This window comes from Ochotona princeps, chromosome 25 (assembly GCF_030435755.1).
Source record: "Ochotona princeps isolate mOchPri1 chromosome 25, mOchPri1.hap1, whole genome shotgun sequence".
NCBI classification, from domain to species: domain Eukaryota; kingdom Metazoa; phylum Chordata; class Mammalia; order Lagomorpha; family Ochotonidae; genus Ochotona; species Ochotona princeps.
The window spans coordinates 32,811,584-32,830,412 of NC_080856.1; the positions used below are offsets into that span (position 1 = coordinate 32,811,584).

General features: G+C 43.2%; 1 pseudogene; it reads right to left on the reverse strand.

The window, feature by feature from the left end:
* LOC131483358 (zinc finger protein 850-like) overlaps window positions 1-17,295 on the reverse strand; it is a 455,811-nt pseudogene extending 438,516 nt beyond the window's left edge.
* Window positions 17,296-18,829: the final 1,534 nt, after the last annotated feature.

The window sequence follows — 18,829 nt, forward strand, 5'->3', positions numbered from 1 at the left end:
CTAAAGGTGAGCTGATGATGTGCACTGAGCCTGGTCCTGCCTGGGTAAGTGGAGCAATGGAGGGGGCATGCTAGAGGAATATCTTCCCCTCAGGCACAATTCAGTCTGGCCGTGAAGTGGATGACTATGGTGCCGTTGGAGCAGGGACACTGCCCAAGATGTCTTGGCTATGAAGCAGATGTCAGGTGGACAACAGGCAGAGTGCACCAGCTTGTCAAGCTTGGCCCTGGAATAGTTGTTGGTGGGCACCTTGGGCCCTTGGGTCACTGTAGTAACCCCTAGGTGCTGGAGTGTATGATGTGTGTGCTGAGGATACGTGAGGGTACCAGCTAAGCCCTCTTGGCCCAGGAGTGGACTGTGGGCCATGTGGAGTGGGTGTTTGAGCATACCTGGACAGGGAACGCCTGGCAGGTCTGTGGAACTCCATAGGGTTACTTACCTGCTGGTGAAGAAGCAACCAGCAGAATGAGAGAAAAATTTAGAACACTACACAAGTGATAGGGGACTAATATCCAGGATTTACAAAGAGTTTCAGAAACCTGGGGACAGTAAAAAATAAATAAATAAAAGACTTTGAAATAATGTGCAATGCAAATGTACAGACATTGTGCAAAAGAACAGATCCAAATGACTGACAAACATATGAAAAGATGCTCAGATTCCCTAACCAACAGAGAGATAAAAATGAAAACCATATTGAGGTACCACCTAACTCCAGGGAGACCAGCCGAAATTCAGAACTCCATTAATAGTACCTGCTGGGGTGAATGATACCCTCATTTCACTGCTGGTGGGAATATAGAGTGTACAACCATTGTGGAAATCAGTATGGAGTGTGCTTGGAGAATTGAAAATAAATCTGCCATGTGGGAAAAGGGTGCAGACATGTTCGAGATGACAGAGAAACATTACACAGGGTAAAGAACAAAGAGCAGATTACAGAAAAACATAGGGGTCAGGCAGTCAACAAGCAGGTATCTGGAGACCCCCTGAAAACAGAGATGAGGCAACTGTGGTGGAGTGGTGTTACAGGAAACAGAAAACCTACCAGCCACAGGTGAATTGTGATATAGACTCCAACAATACTCAGGGATTCAGAGGTAGCCATAGAATCAGCACTCCCGATAGCCAGGTGGGAGCTTCGGTTTGCTCCTGGAGCTCCAGAGGTAAAGGTAGGCTGGAACTGGCATATCCTACCTAATAATTTGGCCCAACAATGAACGAAAAGGGAGCTGTGTACTCCTCAGGGCAGATTGGTGGCGGGTTGGAGCTAGCAACACAGGGATCAAACGCTGGATTGGGCAAGTTTCTAACTAGCCACACCCAGCTGATCCAACATTGAGGATAGTACTAGCTTATCATCCTACATGATCTGTGTGGTACCCAGATCAGAAGGCCAGCAGCACCAGTTCCCTGGCAGTGCCTCACGGGGCACCATCTTGTGTGTTTTGATAACAGAGCCCACTGGGCGTCATCTTGTGTTTAGATAAGATCAGTGCTGCAGACAAACCAGTTATCTGGGATAGTTGGCGTCTTCCTAAGAAAACTGATTAAACTTAAAAATTGATTTGTAGATTTCTTGGTAATATATCTTAGAAATCCAAGCTAAGGAGCAAAAATCCAAACAGGATTCCAATGTCAAAAGTTAAAAGAAGAGACAGCATAATGAATGTTACCGAAGACTCCTCAGTAATGCAGCAAAACCTTCTACAACCCTCAGAATTAACTAAGGCAGACATTACTGAAGACTCCCCAGTAAAGCAGCAAAAGCCTCTACCACCATTAGAGTTAGGAAGATATTGTAAAGATCAGGGAGACAGAATTCAGGAAACTTAGTATAAAGCTTTTGACCAACACTGAAAACCACATAATACAAGAGTTCAAAGAATTTAAAGAATTTGTCACAGAGGAAATGAATTAAATTAAGGCTGACATTTCAGAAGTTAAAAACACAGTGGAGCAAGAATTGGAAGATATTTCCTGTCACCAGGAGAAACAAACAAACAAATAAAAAAGCTACAATAGAGCCAGATCAAGGTAAAAAATTATCCAAGAATTTTAAAATAAAATTAACAGGCCCAACATAAGAATTATGGGAGTTCCAGAAGATGCAGAGAGAGAAATTGGAATTAAAGGATTATTCATTGAAATAATAAAAGAAAACTTCCCTAATCTAGAGAAGGAATTGGGAAACAGCATCCAGGAGGGGCACAGTTATCCCAGCAGAGTTGATCACCATGATACAAGATAATCAAGCTCTCCTCAGTTGAACATAAGCAAAAAAATCTAATGTGCCCGTGGAAAAATCAAGTGACCAATAGAGGAACTCGAATCAAACTCACAGCTGACCTCTCAGAGGAAACACTGCAGTCGAGAAGATAATGGAGTGACATTCCAGATTCTAGAAGGGACAAAAATGTCAGCCCAGATTAACGTATCCTACAAAACTCTCCTTTGTCTTTGAAAATGAAAAAAAAAAGATTCTCCCACAGTAAAGAAAAACTCCAAATATTTGAAATCTCCATACTGGCCCTACAGCTGATATTCAAAGATGTTCTAGTGAAAGAATTTTGCCAAACATTTTCACCAAACATTTAAAAAAGAGATTACCCCAATCTTCCACAAACTTTTCAAAACAATAGAAAGAGAGGCAATTTTTCCAAAATTTTATGAAGCCAATATCACCTTAATACCAAAGCCAGATAGACACAACAAAAACAGTTAACTACAGATCAAGATCCTTGATGAACACAAAAATTCTCAACAAAATACTATCCAACAGGATCCAACAGTTCTTCAGGCAGTTCATTCTCACAGACCAGGTGGGATACATCCCAGGTGTGCAGGGATGGTTGACCATTCACAAATCAATAACTGTGATACATCATATTAATGGAATGAAATATAAAAACCATATGGTCATCTCAATAGATGCAGAGAAGGCATTTGTTAAAATGCAACACCTCGTCATGTTAAAAACCCTAAGCAAGATAGGCATAGATGGAACATTCTACAGCACAATCAAAGCAATTTATGAAAAACCCTAATATAAGCAGCACTCTTTTCTAAATTATTTATTATTTAACTTCATTAATTACATTGTATTATGTGACACAGTTACATAGATACTTGGGTTCTCCCACCCCTCCCCAAACCCTCCCACCATGGTGGATTCCTCCACCTTGTTGCATAACCACAGCTCAAGTTCAGTTGAGATTCCCCCATTGCAAGCGTATACCAAACATAGAGTCCAGCATCTTATTGTCTAGTCAAGTTCAACGGCTTCTTAGGTATACCCTCTCTGGTCTGAAGACAGAGCTAGCAGAGTATCATCCCAGGCAATTGAAAGCTCCAACATACCATCAGCAAAAATTTACATCATTATGGAATTAATTGACATAGTAATGAGTAACCAATATGTTAAAAGTAAATGCGAGTTCCCAGCCACCTTCTGTGACCACCTCACCTACACTTCAATTTTAGTTTATACACAACATATAACATTCAAAACATAACATGTTATACATAACATCATATCATCTTAAATTAAGGCAAACATGTGGTATTCAACCTTTTGTGATTGGCTCATTTCCCTTAGCATTATGGTTTCCAGTTTGGCCCATTTGGCCACAAAGAACTGCATTTTGTTTTTTTTAATAGCTGAGTAGTATTCCATGGAGTAGATGAACCATAGCTTTCTTATCCAATCCTCTGTTGATGGGCATTTTGGTTGCTTCCATATTTTTGCAATTACTGATTGTGCTGCTATGAGCATACGAGTGCATGTTGGTTTCTCATAAAACAAGTGTTCTGGATATATTCCTAGGAGTGCTATTGCTGGATCATACGGTATGTTGAATTTGAGTTGTTTGAATATTCTCCATACTGATTTCCATAGAGGCTGTACCAGCCTGCAGCCCCACCAGCAGTGGAGTAGGGTTCCCTTTTCCCCGCAACCTCGCCAACAAGTGTTGTTGGTGCTTTTATTCGTGTGGGCCAGTCTTACTGGCGTTAGGTGGTACCTCATTGATGTTTTAATTTGGATTTCCCTTATTGCCAGGGAACTTGAGCATTTTTTCATATGTTTATTTGCCATTTGGGTTTGTTCCTTTGTGAAGTGTTTGCCCATTTCCCGTGCCCATTTCTTGAGTGGCTTGTTTGTTTTGACATTTTGGTTGTTTTGTAGCTCTTTGTATATTCTGGAGATCAGCCCTCTATCACCTATGTCGTGTGCGAAGATCTTCTCCCATTCTGTAGGTTGCCTTTTTACTTTGTTGATTGTTTCTCTAGCTGTACAGAAGCTTCTTAGTTTGATGAGGTCCCAATTGTTTATTTTGGTCTTGATTTCTACTGCATTTGGAGTCTTTTTTGGGAAGTGAGGGCCTACCCCTAAGTGTTCCAGTGTGTTTCCAACATTTTCTTCCAAAAGTTTGAAGGTTTCTGGATGTAGGTTTAGATCCGTTATCCATTTAGATCTGATCTTAGTGTATGGTGAGAGATGTGGATCTATTTTTTTGTTTCTGCAGGCTATTAACCAATTGTCCCAACAGCATTTATTGAACAGACCTTCCCATTTGCCTGGATTGTCGTTTGTCTTTTTGTCAAAGATTACTTAGCTGTATCTGTGTGGGTTTCCTTCTGGTGTTTCTATTCTGCTCCATTGATCTTCCTCTCTATCTTTGTGCCAGTACCACACTGTTTTGATAACCACTGCCCTATAGTATGTCCAGAGGTCCGGAACTGTGATTCCCCCTGCTAACTTCCTGTTCTTGAGAATGGTTCTAGCTATCCGTGTTTTTTTGTGCTTCCAGATGAACCTTTGGATCATTGTTTCCAGTTCCATGAAGAATGTTTTGAGCAATTTGATTGGGATTGCGTTGAATGTATATATTGCTTTTGGCAGTATAGACATTTTAATGATATTGATTTTACCTATCCAGGAGCATGGGACGTTACTCCATTTTTTGAGGTCTTGTTCAATTTCTTTTTTAAGTAGTTTGTAGTTTTCTTCAAATAAGTCTCCTACATTTTTGGTTAGATTTATTCCCAGATATTTCATACTTTTCTCTGTTATTTTGAATGGTATCTTGCTGGTTAAGTCTTTTTCCATCTTGGGGCTGTTCGCATACACTATGGCTGTTGATTTTTGTTCATTAATTTTGTACCCTGCCACTCTACCAAACTCTCGTACAAGTTCTAGCAGTCTCTGTATTGAGTCTCTTGGCTCTTCTACATAAAGAATCATATCATCTGCATATAGTGAGAGTTTGACTTCTTCGTTTCCCATTTGGATTCCTCTGATTTCTTTTTCTTGTCTTATGGCCTCAGCGAGTACCTCTAGGACTATGTTGAATAGTAGTGGAGAAAGTGGACATCCCTGTCTTGTTCCAGATCTCAGTGGGAAGGGTTCCAGCTTTTCTCCATTCAGTATGATGCTGGCGTTGGGTTTTTCATATATGGCTTTAATTATGTTGTGGATTTTTCCATCTATGCCTACCTTGGTTAGGGTTTTTAGTAGGAAGTGGTGTTGGATTTTGTCGAAAGCTTTTTCTGCATCTATTGATACTATCATGTGATTCTTGTTTTTCAGTTTTTGGATGTAGTGTATCACATTTATGGATTTGCGAGTGTTGAACCATCCCTGCATTCCAGGGATGAATCCTACTTGATCTGGATGAACGATCTGTCTGATGTGTTTTTGAATTCTGTTGGCTAGGATTTTGTTGAGAATCTTAGCATCAATGTTCATCAAAGAGATAGGTCTGTAGTTTTCCTTCTCTGTTAGTTCTCTGTCTGGTTTTGGGATTAAGGTAATGTTGGCTTCATAGAATGAGTTTGGAAGGGTTGCCTCTTTTTCTATTGTTTTGAAGAGTTTGTAGAGGATTGGGGTCAGTTCTGTTCGGAATGTTTTGTAGAATTCTGTAGTGAAGCCATCTGGGCCTGGGCTTTTCTTTGTTGGGAGGTCTTTAATCACTGATTCAATCTCTATTTCAGTTATGGGTTTGTTCAGGTCGTTTGTTGCCTCTGGGCTAAGTTTTGGCAGGTTGTGTGAGTCTAAGAACTTTTCCATTTCTTGGTGATCTTCTGATTCGTTGGAGTACAGTGCTTTGTAGTAATTTCTAATTATGGCCTTAATGGATGCGGTGTCTGTTGTTATGTTGCCTTTTTCATCTTTGATGCTGTTAATTCTTGCCTTCTCTTGTTTTTTCTTTGTCAGTCGGGCCAGTGGGGTGTCTATCTTGTTTATCTTCTCAAAAAAACAGCTTTTTGATTCATTGATTTTGTGTATGGTTTTTTTTTTTTATTTCTATCTGGTTGATTTCCTCCCTTGTTTTGATGATTTCTTGTTTCCTATTGTGTGTGTGGCACTTCTGCTGTTGTTTCTCCAATTCCTGGAGGTGTGTGTTTAGTTCTTGTATTTGGCACCTCTCTTGGGCCTTGACATGAGCTCCAATTGCGATGAGTTTACCCCGTAGCACTGCTTTAGCAGTGTCCCACAAATTTTGGAATGCTGTGTCAGAGTTTTCATTGGTTTCCATAAATTTTTTGATCTCATCTTTAATTTCTTCTCTGATCCATTGTTCGTTTAATAGCATATTGTTCAGCCTCCAAGAGTTTCTGTATTTCCTGGGGCATTTTGAATTGCTGATTTCCAGCTTCATTCCATGGTGGTCTGAGAGGGTACATGGTATGATTCCTATCTTTTTGAAGTTATTTAGGCTTGCTTTGTGTCCTATCATGTGGTTGATCCTGGAGAAGGTGCCATGCACTGCTGAAAAAAATGTATAATCTGTGGCCTTAGGGTAAAAAATTCTATAAATGTCAACCAAGTCCAGTTGTTCTATTGTTTGTATGAGCTCTGTTGTTTCTTTGTTGAGTTTTTGCTTTGTTGATCTGTCTATTGTTGTTAGTGGGGTGTTAAGATCACCCACTATTATTGTGTGCATATCTATGTCTCCCCTTAAGTCCATGAGTAATTGCTTCACGTAGCTAGGTGCGTTTGAATTTGGTGCATATATGTTCACAATGGTAATTACTTCCTGATGGATCAGTCCCTTCACCAATATATAATGTCCTTCCCTGTCCTTTTTGATGTGTGTCAGATTGAAGTCCACATCATCTGAAATTAAGACAGCTACCCCAACCTTTTTTTCTCATCCATTGGCATGAAATATCTGTTTCCAACCTTTCACTTTCAGCTTCTTCGAATCTCTTCTGGTTAGATGTGTCTCTTGTAGGCAACAGATAGTTGGGTGCTGTTTGATAATCCATTCTGTTAATCTATGCCTTTTGATTGGTGAGTTCAGGCCATTTGTGTTAAGAGTTAAAATTGAGAGGTTGTGATTTTGCCCTGCCATACTTGTTTTTGTGGGTGTTGATATCTGTGTAATTGCCCTTCCTTGTGTGGACTTTAGTGGGGAGATCTTCCTGTTTGCCATCTTTGCTTATTATTCACCTCCTTTTTTTCTGGATTTAGTGCATTTCTAAGGAGATTTTGTAGAGCTGGTTTTGTGCTGGCATATTCTTCTAATTTCTCTTTGCTGTGAAAGTATTTGATTTCGTTCTCAAATACGAATGAGATCTTTGCTGGGTACAATATTCTTGGTTGACAGTTGTTCTGATTCAGGATTTGGAGTATCTTTGTCCATTCTCTTCTTGCTTGTAAAGTCTCTTCAGAGAAGTCAGCAGTGATCCTGATTGGTTTTCCCCGGTATGTGATCTTTTCTCTGCTTCATACTTGTCTCAGGATTCTTTGTCTTCGTTGGAGTGGAACTTGAGCACCATATGTCTGGGTGAAGATCGCTTTGGGTCATATCTGCTGGGAGTCCTCTGACCGTCCTGGATTTCGGCTGGGTTCATGTTCCAAGTGTTTTGGAAGTTTTCCTGTATAATTTCGTCGAGCACCATTTGCATTCCTGACTCTTTTTCCGCTCCTTCTGGAAGGCTAATAATCCTAATATTCGATTTTCTGAGGTTGTCTTTCATTTCTTGTATGGTCTTATTGGCTTTGTTCAGACTTGTCTCCAGCTGTTTAATGAACTGGGTATGTTCGTTTTGTGTGTCTTCCATTTCAGAGATCCTCTCTTCTGCTGTATTTGTTCTGTTGGTTAGGCTCTCAATTTTGTGCTCTAAGTCAAGGATTTTACTTTTCATTTGTTGTATTTCTGAGGCTATGTGGTTCTTGAATTCCTTGAAGTCCTCCCAATTCTTCTCATTGTCTCTGACATATTTTAACAATATTTTTTTGAATTCCTTGTCTGGTAGATCTTCTATGTCTTCATCTCGCATCTCCAAAACAGACATTGGCTTTTGATCCTTTATTGATAGGGTGTTGGCACTCTCATCTGGATCATTACCTTTTCTGGTATTTCTTCCCATTGTGTTAGTGTTTCTTTTTTGAGAGACCTAGGCACCAGTGTGCTGAGCGGTCTCCAAGCACTATCCTGTAGAGATCGGAGTCTGCAGGCGTGATTAGCAGGGTGTGGGAATTTTCAAGGCACTTTTGGTGCGTCTCCAGAACACTGGACCTCAGGGCGCCACTTCCAGGGCCCAGCGGATTCAAAGCACACTCTCAGCTCGTCCCCTACAGGTATGCTACCACAGGGCGTGGGGCAGTGAAGGCACTCTCTGTGCGCGCCCCCTGTGCGTGCGATCACAGGGCTCAGAGGATTCTAGGTGCTTTCTCGGTGTGTCCCCAGTGCCAGGGACTGCAGGGCATGGAGGTTCCAGGTGCTCTCTGGGAACGCCTCCTGCATGCGGGTCCGCAGTGCTCTCCTGGTTCGTCTCCCAAGCACGGGACTATAGGGCGTGGGGTGTTCCAGGTGCTCTCTGGAAGCGCATCCTGCACAGGCCCGCCCACCCCAGCGCTTGCAGGGGACCGACTGCCCCAGCGCTAGCACGGGACTGCCCAGCCCAGAGGCATGTTTGGGTTCCTGTGGGATAGCACCGCCCAGCTGAGTGCCAGACCGCAAAGGCACGGGGGAGTATTCAGTGTGCCTTTTGCCTTTCTCCCAGACACAGCTTTGGCAGTTTCAAGGCACTCTCCCGGTGTCTCTAGACGCTGGAGTCTCGGGGGGGGAGGGGCTGGGAGACGAGCACCAATTGTGTTCAGGCTCTGTGCATGCCCCTGGGGGGCCAACTCCCGAAGCCTCCAACCCACCACTGTCCCCACCCAACTCACTGAAACTTCAGGTTCTTGCAGTCTGCCTCTTCCTCTGGTGGGAACCCTCGCCACGGATGCGTCTCCCGGCTACTGCGTCCGTTGCTGGTCCCGGCAGGTGTAGTCGGGTGGAACCTGGAGGCTGCGGCGGTCCCGGCGGGGCTTGGCGACCAGGGTGGGCGGATGCCGGCGGGTCCCGGTGACTCAGGGTCCTGGTGTCCGCAGCGGGCGGAGGTCCTGGCGGGTCCTGGTGACCAGGGTGAGCAGATGCCAGCAGGGCCCGATCACCGCCGGTCCTCACGGCCACAGCGTCTGTGGGTCAGTAAGCGGCTTTCAGCGTCTGCGGGTCGGTCGGCGGCTTTCAGCGTCCAAAAGGAAGTAGTCCCCGAATCCAGGTGGGCCCAGGCCCAGCTCACCATGAGCACATGGTGGCTGGGATCCGGATCCGAGCAAGAAGCTCCCTCCTGCAGCCCTAAGCAGCACTCTTAATGGGGAAAGATTGGAAGCCTTCCCACTAAAATCTGGAGCTAGACATGGATATCCACTGTCACCACTATTCCTCAATATAGCATTGGAAAACCTTGCCAGAACAATTAGGCAGCAAAAAGGTAGTTAAAGGATTCCAAATTCCAAATGAGGAACTGGAGTTACCTCTATTTGCACACAGCATAATTCTCTACATAGGAGAATCAAAATACTCAGTGAAGACACTATGGAAACTCATACGAGAGTATGGCATGGTACCAGGATACAAAATTAATGAAAATAAATCAAGGGCACTAGTGCACATAAATCTTCATGAACAAGAAATTTTAAGTACAGGGCCTGGCATGATAGCATAGTGGTAAAAGTAGTCACCTTGAATTAGCCAGGATCCAATATTGATGCCAGTTACAATGCTGGAAGTCCTGCTTCCCTTTCAGCTTCCTGCCTGTGGTCTTGGAATGCAATCAAAGACAGCCCAAAGCTTTGGGACCCTGCACACGCATGGCAGACCTAGGGAGAAGCTCCTGCTTCCTGGTTTCAGATGTGCTCAGCTCCAGCCATTGCAGCCACTTGGAAAGTGAACAATTGGACAGAACATTATCTTCTCTGTCACTCCTCCTCTCTGTATGTCCACGTTTCCAATAATATATATTAAAAAAAATCAAACAAGAAAGACATTGTAAGTAGAGTCCGCTTTAATATAATGGAGAGGAATCCTAAATAACTAGGTATTAAGTTACAAAATATGCAAAAGACCTCTACGATGAGTACTATAAGCCATTAAAAAAGGAAACAGAAGAAGACATTGGAAAATGGAGAAATTTAACATATTCCTTCATTGGCACAGTAAACATAATCAAAATTGCCATATTACCAAAAGTAACATACAGGTTTGATGCAATCCCATTCAAAATCCCAACAACATTCTTCTCAGAAACAGAAAAGATGATACAAAGGTTCATCTGGAATCACATGAGACCATGAATAGCCAAAGTTATCCTGAAGAATAAAAATCAACCTAGAGGAATCACATTTCCAGACCTCAAGACATACTACAGAGCAGCGGTCATCAAAATAATCTGGTACTGGTACAGAAACAGAGAAGAAGATCAGTGGAACAAAACAAACCCCAGCAAGCAGCCCACACATGTAGGGCCAACTAATCTTTGACAAGACAACTGAAATTAGTCCAGGTAAAAATCTTGGTCTATTCAACAAATGCTGTTGGGACAAGTGCATATCAGGTTGCAGAATAAGAAAACAAGACCCATACCTGTCACATTATACACAAATCAGCTCTAAACGGATCAAACAACTAAATCTATACCAAGTAACCATTAAACTATTAAAGGAAAACATAGGAAGCACTCTCCAAGAAATAGGAACAGAGAAAGACTTCTTGGAAAAGACGCCAGCAGCACAAGTGAGTCATTACCTAACATCATCTAGCAGATCTGAGAACCATCACGGGGAGAAGGATCAGTGCTGTATCAGGCCACAGCAATAGGCAATACACATAAGGGCTGAGAAGGGGGCATGCTGTTCCTAGATAGGTTTCAGCAAACAGCAACATGGAGTGGAGTTGCGGGAAAACTAGACTGAGCCAGGCTGCAATACATGCTGGTGGAAAATGAGTGGAGGCAAGCCATGGCAGTCAGGGGGATGTTGGTCGTGGACACATGATCCCTGGGTGCAGGAGATCCAGTGGGGCCCTGGTAGACTTCTCTGGGCCCTTGGGCACAGCTGTGCGATGAGCCTAGTTTATGAGCCCCAGTGGCTGTATGTGTGGTGGTTTATGTTGCTTGGCCTGGGTCCTTGGCTGTCCAGTGCAATGGGTCCTGGGTCTGCGAAACCTGGGAGTAGAGGGTGTGGCAGGTCCCAGGTCACCTGGCTTGGATACTTTACATGCCTGCTTGGTGGTGCTACCTCTGTGAACGCTGAGAGTGGAGCTCCACTGGGGCAGGATTGAGGGGCTCGAGGTTTTGGTGCACTTGCAAGAACTGATCCTCCTCAGTTGGAAAGAAGTATTGGAAAACTGGCCCAGATCCACCTGGAGATGGAAGCCCACTGAGGCCTGGAAAGCACATCTGGAGCATCCAAGAGAAAGGAGGAGAGAAGAGATTGAATAACTACCCCAGCCATACGATGACAGAAAATATCTCGGAGAAAGGAGACGCCAAGGTCAACCATGACAGCCAATGAACATTGAAAGGGTTCCCTCTTGCTTGAATCAGTGAGATGGACATCATGTCAGAACTATCAGAACCACCTGGACAGAAACTGCAGGGCCTAGTCTCCCAAGCTTTAACTCCACAGGTTAGCTTGTTCTTCAAGTGTTAACAGGATGCACAATCTTGCCCTGATACATTTAGTTCTTGGCTTAACCACAAGTTCCTGCTTCCCTGCTTCCCCTTTATCAGGATGCCCCTGGAGGTCTTAGGAGCTGCTAGAGCATTGGAAAAGTACTGGGAGAAACCCGAGAGTAGAAAAGGCAGGCTAGATTTCAGCAAAGTGGCATTCTCTTTGCACGAATGGCCCAGTGTGTGTTGTCTTCATTGTAACCCTAGTCCCTCCTCTCGACTTGGGATATATGGCGACGTGGGCGTTGCTGACAAGAATGTACCACATTGACAGCCTGGTGTGGTATCAGGGGTCCAGTACCCATGCTTAAGTACAAGGATGGTTGGGAGGCCTGGTATAGCTTTTCTGAGTATCATTTAACCCTCACCTAAAACAGGAAGGAAAAATAGAAAATTTGGAAATGATCACACCAATTTCTCCCTAACGATCTAATACACACGCACACACACATTGAGTACAATTAAATTGCATACACACACACACACACACACTACACAGAAACTCAATTCAGGTAAAAAAAAAATGATTAGGTCATACTCCCCCAGTCCCACCCACCTCTCAATGTTGGAGGTGGGTGGAGCCTAGGCCTGCCTTGTTCCCAAGGTATCTGCTCCCAGTGTACTCACCAGGAAGGGTGAAGCAGACCAAGGCCCAGCTCATCAAATGGTCATAGTGGCTGAACCTAGGGTCCCAAGCATGGACTTCAATCTGGCTCAGGTCCTCCCAGGAACAGCAAGTGTATGTGAGGATAGAGAAAGTACATAGATTTCTACTAAATAGCAGTTGCTCACATTTAGGAGGTGGATACAGAAACTGGATCTCAAAGACATTTATTTAATGTATCTTTTTAGAGACAGAGAAATTTTATTTGCAAAGTGATCATGTGAGCAGGGGAAGAGGAGGCAAGGGGAAAGCGCTTCTAGAGAGAAAACTAGGTGGTGGTGTGCTTCTTGAAAATGGAGACACCCAGTTAGTAACTTGAATGTTGTCCCAACCCTTGTTTACTGAAGCAGGATGCATAAGTGGAAAAAATGACCCACTCCTCTGTTTTCTCCCAATTCCTGTGAATCCCATCCTTCCACCCTATTCCACACATTCCTAAAATGTAATTACAAAAATCAAAGGATGCTAGGATGCTGTGAGAGACTGGGAATATTTTAAAACAGGAACTCCAAAAATTTCAATAATTCACTGCTGCAGTATGCTCTCTGAGGATTGTCCTACTGAAGACCTGAGCCACAAGCTGATAAGCAACATTAGCAGAGTTTACAGCTGGGGGCTCACATGAGCAATATGGTGTGAAGCAGGTAGATGTGTGGAACTTCATTCTGTAGTTTAAGTAAGAATCTGATTACATGATGCATTTTTAAAAAAGATTTATTTATTTTTATTACCAAGTCAGATATACGGAGAGGAGAGACAGAGAGGAAGATCTCCCATCCGATGATTCACACCCCAAGTGAGTGCAATGGCCAGTGCTTGCTGATCTGGAGCCAGGAGCCTGAAACCTCTTCCAGGTCTCCCACATGCGTGGAGGATCCCAAAGCATTGGCCTGTCCTCGACTGCTTTCCCAGGCCACAAGCAGGTAGTTGGATGGGAAGCAGGGCTGCCGGGATTAGAACCATCATCCATAGGGGATTCTGGCACATTCAAGGTGAGGACTTTAGCCACTAGGCCACCTCGCCGGGCCCTACAGGACACATTTTGCAAAAAAAAAAATTGCCTCTCTTACCCTCAGTGCTCATCATTGTTGGTCTTGATAGGGCCTCGACTCTAACTAATAAGTGGTAGAAGTGCTCTAGGTTGTCGCACATGAGATGCAAGTCAATGGGCTTCACATTTCCCTCAACACTAGTCATGGGACCCACTCTTCAATATTTTTATTTCTTTGAAAAGCAGATTTAGAGTGAGAAAGACAGAAGCAGGGAGATATCTTCTGTCCACTGGTTCATATCCCCAATGGCTCAATTGCAGTAGCTGAGCTGATAAAAAACCAGAAGCCAAGAGCAAAACCATGGTGGATTGGCTAGGATCTTGGACAGCTTACCTACTATGTAACAATGCTGGTCCTGGTGCTCACTCTTACAGTTGAAAGACTTCAGGCACAGGTTGGTATCTAGGAGCTCATATAATGGCAAGAAGCTTACTGTGAGAAGCCATGATACATGAAATCAGTGTGAATCTGAGCAGTAGTGGTGGCAGCTGACACATAAACTCCACCTGAAAAAGGAACTCGAAGAGTCTGATGTCAGACAATTCTTTTGTCTCTGAGATATGCCTCCGAGAGTCTTGGATGTCTTTTGAAGAACAGGCCCAAGATTCATGAGGGCCATGACAATGGTGTAGCTTGGCTGCAGAACCACCAGAGAGAAATTGGTGAGGGATGCCCATTAATCGGGAAGATCATACAAGCATATATACAGTGGAGGGGGAAGGCAGAAGGGTGGTCTCAATAGTACTTCCACTCTACACTGTTATTGTAACTGGCCAGTAGGCATGCCTATCTCTCTGGACACTCTAATCTAAAGTCACCAGGTACATTCTGTAAGCCGGGTTGATACATTAGTGTTTTAGCTCATTTGCAGGTAGACCAAGATAAGCTAGCACCTGGGCTGAAAGCTATACCTTTGGGCATGATCATTATGTGTGACTGGTAAACCGGATGAGGGTTGCACTTAACTACTTAGAGTTGCTTATCAGTGAAATTCTAGCACAGCTTTGCAGAGACAGAGAAATTGAGATACAGCCTACTGCTCTGCATGTATGCTCAGTGAAAAGGCCAAGATGGAGTCTCTGTTAGCTGAGACCACTGCCAGGTCTTTACCTTAGAGACACAATGTGCCATGTGCCTATGGCATCCTGCATGAGATAAGCTGGCAGAGATGCAAGAGTGATCTCCCATACTTACTATTCAAGGAGAGACAGTGGCCAAACAGGATCCACACTTGGCCAGATATAACAAGAAAATCTTGCCTCTGGAAAAGATTCATCCTTCAAATCTGGGTGTTTATCATTACAACTGCCACATGCATCATTTGATATCTGTGGTTCCAATACAGTTCTGTAATAGGATGAGGAATTTTGTGATTCTAAAACAGATAAATGCATAAGTGACAAATATGGTTTTTGAAACAAGTGTTACATACTGAGCATTTATTATTAACATTTAATCTGAAAACAGCATTCACATTTACCACCTCACAACAAAAGGAGATCATGTACAAATTGCATTTTAATTTTTTTAGCAACAAATACCCTCTCTTGTGAAACAAAATGATACTGCTCATGTTTATTATTTAACATTTGCTGAGACTTCCAAAATATGTTTCCACATACATTGCCCTTTTACAATGTTTTGTATTTGCACTCTTGCTAATGGTTGCTTTGTCATTCACTTTGTAAGCTTCGACACACCATAACAGGTTTATGGTGGCCAGTCTCTTGATTGACACGCTTTTGCAGTTCTGAGGCATGTGACTCTGCTAATGATTGACTTCAGAAAATGATTTTTCAGTCAATGCTGTGTGTTTGCTCATGTCTGTGAATATGCTACTTATTTAAGCATGTACGCTTTCCACTGTGCTGAAAATGTTTGTGAATGATTTTTAACACACATGTAGCACATTTCTGCTTTCCCACGTGAATTTAGATGTTTAATAAAACTTGACTGGCTGCAACAGGATTTTCCACTCATTATATTCATGCGTCTCTTATCATGTATGGACACTTTGATGTTCAATGAAACCTGTCTGGTAAGTAAGGGCTTGAAGATACACACTACAGTCTTAAGGCTTCTCCCCTGTGTGGACCCTCTGATGTCTGATTAGGTGTGACTTCTGAGAAAAAGCTTTTCCACACTCACTACATTCATAAGGTTTTTCCCCAGTGTGGACCCTCTGATGTCTAATGAGGGGTGGCTTACAAGGAAAGCCTTTTCCACACTCTCTACATTCATAAGGTTTTTCCCCAGTGTGGATTCTCTCATGTATGATCATGTTTGACTTATGAAGAAAAGCTTTTCCACAGGCACTACATTCATAAGGTTTTTCACCTGTGTGGATTCTCTGATGTGATCTAATGCTTGACTTATCAGAAAAAGCTTTTCCACACTCACTACATTCATAAGGTTTTTCACCTGTGTGTATTCTCTGATGTGATCTAATGCTTGACTTATCAGAAAAAGCTTTTCCACACTGACTACATTCATAAGGTTTTTCCCTACAGTGGATTCTCTGATGTCTGATGAGGTGTGACTTGCGAATAAAAGCTTTTCTACACTCATTACATTCATAAGGTTTTTCCCCAGTGTGGATTCTCTGATGTCTAATGAGGTGAGACTTGTTAATAAAAGCTTTTCCACACTCAATACATTCATAAGGTTTTTCCCCGTTGTGGATTCTCTGATGGCTAATGAGGTGTGACTTATGAGTAAAAGCTTTTCCACACTGACTACATTCATAAGCTTTGTCCTCAGTGTGGATTCTCTCATGTATGATCAAGTTTGACTCATAAAGAAAAGCTTTTCCACAGTCAATACACTCATAAGTTTTTTCACCAGTGTGTATTCTCTGATGTGATCTAATGCTTGACTTCTGAGAAAAAGATTTTCCACACTCACTACATTCATAAGGTTTTTCACCTGTGTGGATTCTCTGATGTGATCTAATGCTTGACTTCTGAGAAAAAGCTTTTCCACACTCACTACATTCATAAGGTTTTTCACCTGTGTGTATTCTCCGATGTGATATAATGCTTGACTTAGCAGAAAAAGCTTTTCCACACTCACTACATTCATAAGGTTTTTCCCCTGTGTGGATTCTCTTATGTCTAATGAGGTGAGACTTGTGAATAAAAGCTTTTCCACACTCACTACATTCATAAGGTTTTACCCCAGTGTGGATTCTCTGATGTCTAAGGAGCTGTGACTTATCAGAAAAGCATTTCCCACACTCACTACATTCATAAGGTTTTTCCCCAGTGTGCATTCTCTGATGTGTGGTCATGTGCGACTTACAAGAAAAAACTTTTCCACACTCCCTACATTCATAAGGTTTCTCCCCTGTGTGGACCCTCTCATGTATGATTAATCTTGACTTACGAGGAAACTTTTTTCCACACTCCTTACATTCATAAGATTTTTTTGTGTTGAGTCTCTGTGGCCCAATTAGCGATACTTGCTGGTGAAAGGCTTTTCTGTGCTCATTGCATTCATATGGATTCTCTGCACTTCGAAGGATCTGATCTCTAATGATTTCTGACTTCTGGTACATGTTTTCTTTACCTTCATTGGACACATGCAAATATTCTCCTGTGTCAGTTCTCTGTTTGGTGGTAAGGCAAGATTTATAGTAGCCAACATGAATGGCTTCTCCAACACTGACAGGTTGCTGATTACACGGTTCTTTCTGGTAAACTTGCTCACACATAAGGACTATCTTCTTCCCACTGAAAGTTTTCACATTTCCATTGAGTTTAAAGGACTGCTGACAAATCTGAATCTTGTCCAACTGACTAAGAATTTCCTCACTCTCGAGGTTGTTCTCAGGGACATTAGAGGCATGCTTCTTTTCAAATGGTATTTCATCAGGCTTCCTGTGGGAAAAGCAAATTTAAAAGAAACTATGATATCATTTTCTCTCCATTGAAAAATGCAACAGACCTTTGAGCCCCTCCAGGGAGTTGTTGTCCCTCTCACCTCTTCCAAATTCAGCTGGTCAATTAACAGTAAAAATTTGGTCAACAACTGGTTTTCATCATTTTTTTCTATACTATGTTAAAGGAAAGAATCACCGAGCTTTCCTGGTAACATTTGGTTCAGTGGACAAGATGGGAATTGAAGAAGAATTTTGGCTCTTATACAAGAGCTTTGAGGCTGAAGGGAGCAAAGAGAAGATTTCAAGAGGCTTGTACTAAACCTCTGGAAATGACCCGTGGCAACTCATGCCTCTGCACAAAGAAGAACACAACCACACACTCACATACTCCCCAGCCACTGCCTAGCTCCAGCTAAACATTCAGATGGATTGTACTTGGAAAGGCTTCAGCAAACAGCAACATGAAGTGGAATTGCGGGAAGACTAGACTGAGCCAGGCTGCAACACATGCTGGTGGAAAATGAGTGGAGGCAAGCCATGGCAGTCAGGGGGATGTTGGTCGTGGACACATGATCCCTGGGTGCAGGAGATCCAGTGGGGCCCTGGTAGACTTCACTGGGCCCTTGGGCACAGCTGTGTGATGAGCCCAGTTTATGAGCCCCAGTGGCTGTATGTGTGGTGGTTTATGTTGCTTGGCCTGGGTCCTTGGCTGTCCAGTGCAATGGGTCCTGGGTCTGCGAAACCTGGGAGTAGAGGGTGTGGCAGGTCCCAGGTCACCTGGCTTGGATACTTTACATGCCTGCTTGGTGGTGCTACCTCAGTGAATGCTGAGAGTGGGGCTCCACTGGGGCAGGACTGAGGGGCTCGAGGTCTTGGTGCACTTGCAAGAACTGATCCTCCTCAGTTGGAAAGAAGTATTGGAAAACTGGCCCAGATCCACCTGGAGATGGGAGCCCACTGAGGCCTGGAAAGCACATCTGGAGCATCCAAGAGAAAGGAGGAGAGAAGAGATTGAATAACTACCCCAGCCATACGATGACAGCAAATATCTCGGAGAAAGGAGACGCCAAGGTCAACCGTGTCAGCCAATGAACATTGAAAGGGTTCTCTCTTGCTTGAATCAGTGAGATGGACATCATGTCAGAACTATCAGAACCACCTAGAAAGAATTCTTGCAGTGTGTGCCACATTGACAGCCTGGTTTGGTATCAGGGGTCCAGTACCCAT